This window comes from Saccostrea cucullata, unplaced genomic scaffold, assembly GCF_032062105.1.
Source record: "Saccostrea cucullata isolate Sc308-1 unplaced genomic scaffold, CSIRO_AGI_Scuc_v1 ctg5465, whole genome shotgun sequence".
Classification (NCBI taxonomy): domain Eukaryota; kingdom Metazoa; phylum Mollusca; class Bivalvia; order Ostreida; family Ostreidae; genus Saccostrea; species Saccostrea cuccullata.
The window spans coordinates 33,772-41,019 of NW_026930552.1; positions in this window are offsets into that span (position 1 = coordinate 33,772).

The following is a 7,248-nucleotide window of genomic DNA, read 5'->3' on the forward strand; positions in this document are numbered from 1 at the left end:
TCGATTTGTAAAATATAAAGGGAAAAAAAGTTGCTCTGTAGAGTACCTTGATATCACAGAAAGAATATGGTGGTTCTCAATTGTAAAAATTTGAATAATGGAAAATGCGTCCCTCCTATAAATTCGTTAGGCTTTGATTTAAACAATATTGTACAAACTTAGACTTGTGGAAAATGTGTTCGACTAATAATTTTTTTTTTGAAGTCAAGTAGTCTTATTTTCTATTGTAAGCGCACATTACTTTTTCTTGTATTGTTGTTATATTTTCCGTGTACGTCTACGTGTACGTGTAGCTAGGGGAATCCCCTAATTTAATGCGATTTACGTCATCAGTTTTGCATACCGCGTAATTCTACAAGTTGTACACAACGTGTAACTCGCAAGTACACGTAGGTGAAAACTTGTAGCTTCTTAAACTCAAACTACGGAATAAATATTTTGCAGTTAGTATTTGATATAAAGTTGAGAATTTATTACGAACATCCAATGTATCTTTTTTATTTCAAGTCATAGATTTATTTGATACGAGAGGATTGTAAAGTGCCTTGCTGAAATGACGTTTTACACGTACCGGTACACGTTCAATTTGTTAAACAGAACACGACACTGGTTACGGGTAAGTGTAAAATCACTTCTAGTTCACACGTACAAGTAGACGTACACGTTCAAATGCTTAACCTCTCTAGTGTTTCAAAAAATACTTCTTATTACAATCGAAATTAAAAGCTATTTTTTTTAATTCAAAAATTTAACAATTCATCTCCAACAACTTAACACTTTCAATTTATATAAAACAAATTAATTCTAACTACTATTTAAAAGAAACAAATTAATGCCTTTGTAGCAAATTGCATATTGTACACACCAATGACTCACACAAAGCTTTTTTTGTTAAATTAAACATTTTTATATTTACATATTTACATGGTTAAAAGCATTGAAAATACTCAATATTTTACTTTCTCGCTGCCCTAGCTTCCCTGCAGTATCATTTGGATTGAAATGTCATAGTTGGTAAAGTAGAAAACATGGCAAATGCAAATATTTAATTATAACTGTTGGTTCAAAGTAATAACTCCACCCAAATACAAACGTGATTAATATCTTAAGATATGTTTGTAAATAACTTCATACTTAGTTAAAGGGTTTATCCGATTTTATTACATTTTTACCCGTGAAATACTATAGGAATGACTCTAATTCTTGGCCAAATTATTCGATGATAACCTGGTTTGTGTCAGTTTACGCTTTATAATCCGAGAAGCGGATTATAAAAAAGCGTAAACTGACCCAAACCAGGTTATAATCGAATAATTTGGCCAAGAATTAGAGTCATTCCTTATAATTTAATTTTTAAATAATTAAACAACTGTGGATGTAAAATTGTGCTGCTTTTTAAGAGTTCAAATTTGCCGCGCAATAATACATCCCTAGTAAGGGAAGTGATTTGAAACAAGGGGACGTAATAACTTAAGGGGACGTAATAACAGATCTAGCAGCCATGATGTTTGTTTACACGAGGTAAGAGCGAGCTACTGTTTGAAGTTAAAAGTACATTTATTAAATTTAGAATTTTCCATGTAATTCCATGGACTGGAAATGTGGGATTGCATAGATACAAATGAATCAGCTGGTTGTCAAGGGGGTGTGTCCCCATACCAAACCAGGTTATTACGTTTTATTCTAGTGTTCCTTTTTGGAAATCAACCAATGAGAGACTAGAATATTATCAAAATTAAATTATTGTAATTTATTCATTGAATAAAAATGATATCCTGTCACAGTGTGAAAGGATATCAAAATGATATCCTGTCACAGTGTGACGAATATCAGAAGTGCGGGAAAACTCTCGATTTCCCTTCCCATTACGAAGATTGCTGTAAAAAAAAATTCCTTGACCTTATATAAGATAGATGGAAAAAAAAATAAACCATTCTTACAGCGAGTAAAACTGTCAAAAATACCACAAAAATGTTGCTAAATCCATTTTTACAGTGTTTTCACATTATACATAAATAACTGTTTATTCTATATGTGTGGAGAAAATTCGGAGTAGTGGCACTTTACAAGTTCAATTAATTAAATCATATAAAATTAACTATAAACGGATACTTATCTTGTAATTTGTGGGTGGGTATACTCAATTATTAATTTTTATGCACTGACGTTGTAGTTTTTCAGAGTCTAAGGAAGAAATCGCCGTTTCGTAGTATCTGTAGACCTCCTCTCGATGACACGACGCCATATTGTTTCTGAATCGGCAATGGTAAAATGCGTGACCGCAATTGCTTGCCGGCAACGCGCGTTCCATTATCCGGCGTCGGCGGCAACATCGGCAAAACCGGCGTTGCCTGTTTAATGGAAAGCGCCCTTAGATATGACGTCTCAACCGCTCAACTATGACGTCATGAGCCTATGACTGTATTACAAAAAGACAGAGGCAAAGGAAAAATCAAAGAATTTTTTAAATAAAATATAATAAACAGTGCTTCGCACTCGTGAAAATATCAAAAATCCTGTCCCACTCGTGAAATAAATTCCATATTCAACTACAAAATATTGAATATCCCCTATCTATATTGCTTAACGTCCCTCTTGAGAATTTTTCACTCATATGGAGACGTCACCGATGCCGGTGAAGGGCTTCAAATTTAGACCTATACTCGGCACTCAGGGCTATTGAGCAGTGAGGGTTCTTTATCGTGCCAACGTCTACCGTGACACGGGACCTACGTTTTTAAGGTCATATCCGAAAGACCCGTGACTTTCACTTCCAGTGCCGAGCGCTTGGCGAAGGAACAGTCACTACCTATGTTTACGTCTTAGGTATGACGCGGCGCCGCGATCGAGAATTTAACCCGGGCCTCCCGATCACGAAGCGAACGCTCTACCACTAGGCTACTGTAACCAGTGGGTTTATCCGATGTGTCTGAATAATCATTTTTATGAAAGGAAATATTTTGTCAGAATACTTCCTACGCGTACAATGTACAGTTCTACATTTAAAAAAAATGTTATTAAAAGATATTTCAACACAAAAAAATATGTTTGAAATAAGTGTAATTTTTTGGAAATAAATCATATTTGTATTATTACGGTATATAATAAATCAAAAACAAAGAACCAAATACACAGATATATTTTTGCGAAAATTATTGTTAAAATGGTTTGTTTAGCAACATCTATCAAAAATTTCCAATTAATCTTTCGTTATTTCTAAAGATAAATTAGACATGACATGCATTTAGTTACCTAACAAAGATATGAATGATCAATTTATTTGCATTGCATAATTGCTTTAATTTGACCTGAATATTCATAACAAAATTGAATGATTGGGGTACATAAATATATTAATCCTTACATACACTTTTCCATGGTTTTCATAACCTGGACTCAATTGAATATGAAATATGCATTTTAAAATCAACAGGTTTTAAAGATGCATTTGTGAATCCCCCCCCCCCCCCAAGAAATCTTAATTGATTTCGCAATAAATTAGAATAACCAAATCAACACTATTGCATAATTATATACATGTATTTATGCACAGTTCCTTTTTGAAAGAAAATAATTACCGTCTAATGACCTTTTATACTGAAAGGATTAAGAAACGCATATTAAACTTTTGAGTTAAATTAAAACAATTATTTCAAATATGTTTTCCAGCATTTCTATTATACATTTTAATTCATCTTTAATCAAAAAGTTACCAAGATTTTATTTTTTTCATAGCATTATTAGTCAACCCTTCCGACGGTAGTCCTAATGGGTGAAATTGGCTGTATTATTCCAAAGTCAACAAATCCCCCCGCTCAATCGAATCCCGCGAATTTTCGATTTAGGATAGAATATACAGAACCCAGCAAGTGGTACTTGTTAATGTTTGTAAAAAAGTATCGACAAATATTAGCTACATTTTTCCAGTGTAAACATGCTAAAAAAATATTACGCAAACGACGCGTACGTGCGCGTTTGAGAGTGACGTAAACTGGCCAAGCTCGCGGCTCAAATAAGAGCAGAGAGTTTCTGTCAGTTTAGGGTGAAAAAAGTAAGTATGTTTGTTTGCTGTATAAATATCAGTTTCGGTGATAATGCCTTGACAATAACCGAGGTGGCGTGATGAAAAGCCCTATCTTGTTGTCACGTTGGTAAGCGTCAACGTCACCGTCATGGTTGGTTGGAAACATTTTAAATTTACTCTCAGACAACCTAAAACCACTTTTATTTGGTTGAAAAGTTGAAAACAATCTGTACATCAGCATGTTTTTTGCCATTTTATTCACTTATGCAATATTGAATTCAATTACTAAACCAACAGAAGATTCCGTCAGCCATACCACGATTGCAAGAAATTTATACTGACTGCAAATATGCAAAATCGATGTCTATAAGTCTAATGCATAGTATGGTACTACAAAATTTTATTACAAAACTATTATCATTAACATGCACGTGTTTTTGACTTTTTTCATTTCCCCTACGTGATGCCATACATTTCATGGTTGAGTAGTTTTGACAAGTGATTTTGGTGCATGATAAACAAAATAAACATCTGACCAATTTTCATAATTTTCGGTCAGATAGTCAGAAAATTTTCCCACATCATGTTCTTGTGCATTTCTTTTCCCTTTCAGTATATATTATTAGGGCAGTTTTTTTTTATTTAAACAAAGAATATTTAGACAAAAAATATTTATGAAGTTTAAAAATTATTTCATTTTCTTGTGTAAATTTAACTTTAGAAAATGTATTTTACAAAAATAAATTTGAACTTTTTTTATGCAAAGGGTAAAAATGTAATATAAATTATGGGCCATCTACATGCTATTTATAAACTTTTATTCGATGATTTACTAGTTCTCCGATAAAGACAGAGTAACGAAGTACGTATACGATCAGATGGGGGTAAGTTGTAAACTACGCTTACTGTCAAAATTGTCACAAATCTTTCAATTCAATCAGGCCCAAGGTTTTTGCTTCTGCTTAAATATTCGACACAGATTTTTATGCATTAAGAATTATTGTCTTTTTTTATAATCAACGGTATTTTGATATATTGAAATTTTGACGATTTTTAAAAAATTAATATATATATTAATATATATTAATATATATATTATATACTCAATAAGTCCTTACAACTAAATTGAATTAAATTTATTTATTTTTTTATCTATTATCATTTTTTCCCTGAACTCCATATGCACGTAGTTTTGGAAACCTTTTACAATTGAAGGTGTGGTTGCAGTGAGTTTGTCATCCTTTTATTTGCTGAAGAATAGATTTTTAATTGAACATTCAAAATTAACCCATTTAACACAACATACTCTTGCATTTCATATAAGTTTCTACTTCCTATATTCTCTTAACTGTTCTCATGACAACAGTCACAAACACGTTTCTTTTTCCAAATTTATTGAAACAATTAGACAAAACAACACACCATATCAATTTGCAATTGACAAACAGGATGTAATGGAAGTAAATGTGTTAACCCAGGTTCCGAGAGGATATCCAGTATACCATCCTAGCAAGTATCTTGGGCAAACTGGTGGCCTTGCGTTAAGCTTCAGTACCGAAAATCCCAAACTATGAAAATACCACCCATTTGGGATTAGAAGAGTTTTTAAAATATCCCAGTGATTGCACCTGGTTGTTAGTACTATACCATGTACTCCAGGACTAGGCCTCCCCTCCTGTGTGTAGAGGTTGAGTGGGCACCAAGAGGGGGGGGGGGTAGAGGCTACCTTTTTTCAATGTCAACTACTTTCAGTATCAATTCTAAAACTTCATTTTCGGTACATTACTAAAACAGGGGGGCTAACCAGGTTTTCAATTAACATTTGCTATAGTAAAGGTAAGGCTGGGAAAAAAAGTGGGGGGCCAGCCCCCCCCCCCACCCACCCCCCCCCCCCCCGTTGCTACGCCCCTGTCCTAGACAAGCCACATACATTGATACGATGTTTTATATACCCAACGCAGCCCGAAACCGCCCATGTTTTATTCGTTAATTATTTTAAGCACCCCCGACCTAAGGTTATTTAACATCACCTGATTGCCCTCATCAGAGAGGTGTGTCCCGTCATAACGAAACAGATCTATGTTGTTGACTGATATATTATCGTGCGAAATAACCCCCCTCCCCCAATTCAGTAATGAACTTGTTGACCTGTTTGTTTATTTTTCTGCGTTTCTTGTCAATCTTGTGGCCACTTTTTAATGGTGCACCATGCCAACATGAGTGAGGGAGTATTGACGACTATACTTACTTTGTTTTTGGAAAAAGTGCATTGTATCAAAGTAAGCTACATGTTATTTCTTCCACAAATATTTTACTGGTTAAATCTTCTGTATCAAGGTCATTGACCCTAAATGGATAATCAGGAGATTTGGCGGTGCATGCTGTTTAAGGAGTCTCATGACCTCTGGATCTTATTGGTGCCATTGCATCCCTCTTTTTGCATGCCATAGGATGTCAACCGGTAAATCCAGATCTTTTCCAAGGTGAGTTGATCAGGCAAACTGTCCTGCCCAATAAAGTATCGAGGATCCAAGTATCCATATCTGTGTTGGGGAACCTACAATTCTTGGATTGTGTTAGTGTAATCTAGAAATCTTAAACGTATTACTCTTTGAAAATGAAAAAAAATAATAATGGAATTACTGATTTTTAATCCCAATATACTTTAGAAAAACAGGTGATCTCTACCTGCCTGCTTTCTGAATGGCATCATAAGGAACCTCCTGTAATGCCATATCGGTAGCCCGACCTATCCTGAAACTATGTGTGCCCTAGTATCCCTGTGTTCGCGAAATTGTGAGAGCTTTTTGTGACACTGCATTGAACTGAAACCTGGTGAGAGGTGCCGTGTCACTGTGAACTAAGAAAATATGGAATGCAGGTGTGGTCGGTCTGACTTTTAAAAATTCCTCAATGCATCTAACATGTCATAGTGGGAAATGTTGTTGACCTTTAACAGGTCGAGACCACTAGATTTTCTGACGTCAGAATAAATTTGCATGTAAATTAGCTATATGTTTACTTTATCTACTGATGAATGAGTCGCAATTCATTGTGGGCTACTACAAGTACTCAGCTGTGTTGAAAATAAAGCCAACTTGAAATGTCCCTTGGAAACTTATTTTCAATTTTCTTTTGATATTTATGGAAGAAATATATGAAATGATGTATAATCTTTCATTTCTATGCTCACATTTACAAAATTTGCTTTATGAAGCCTTATA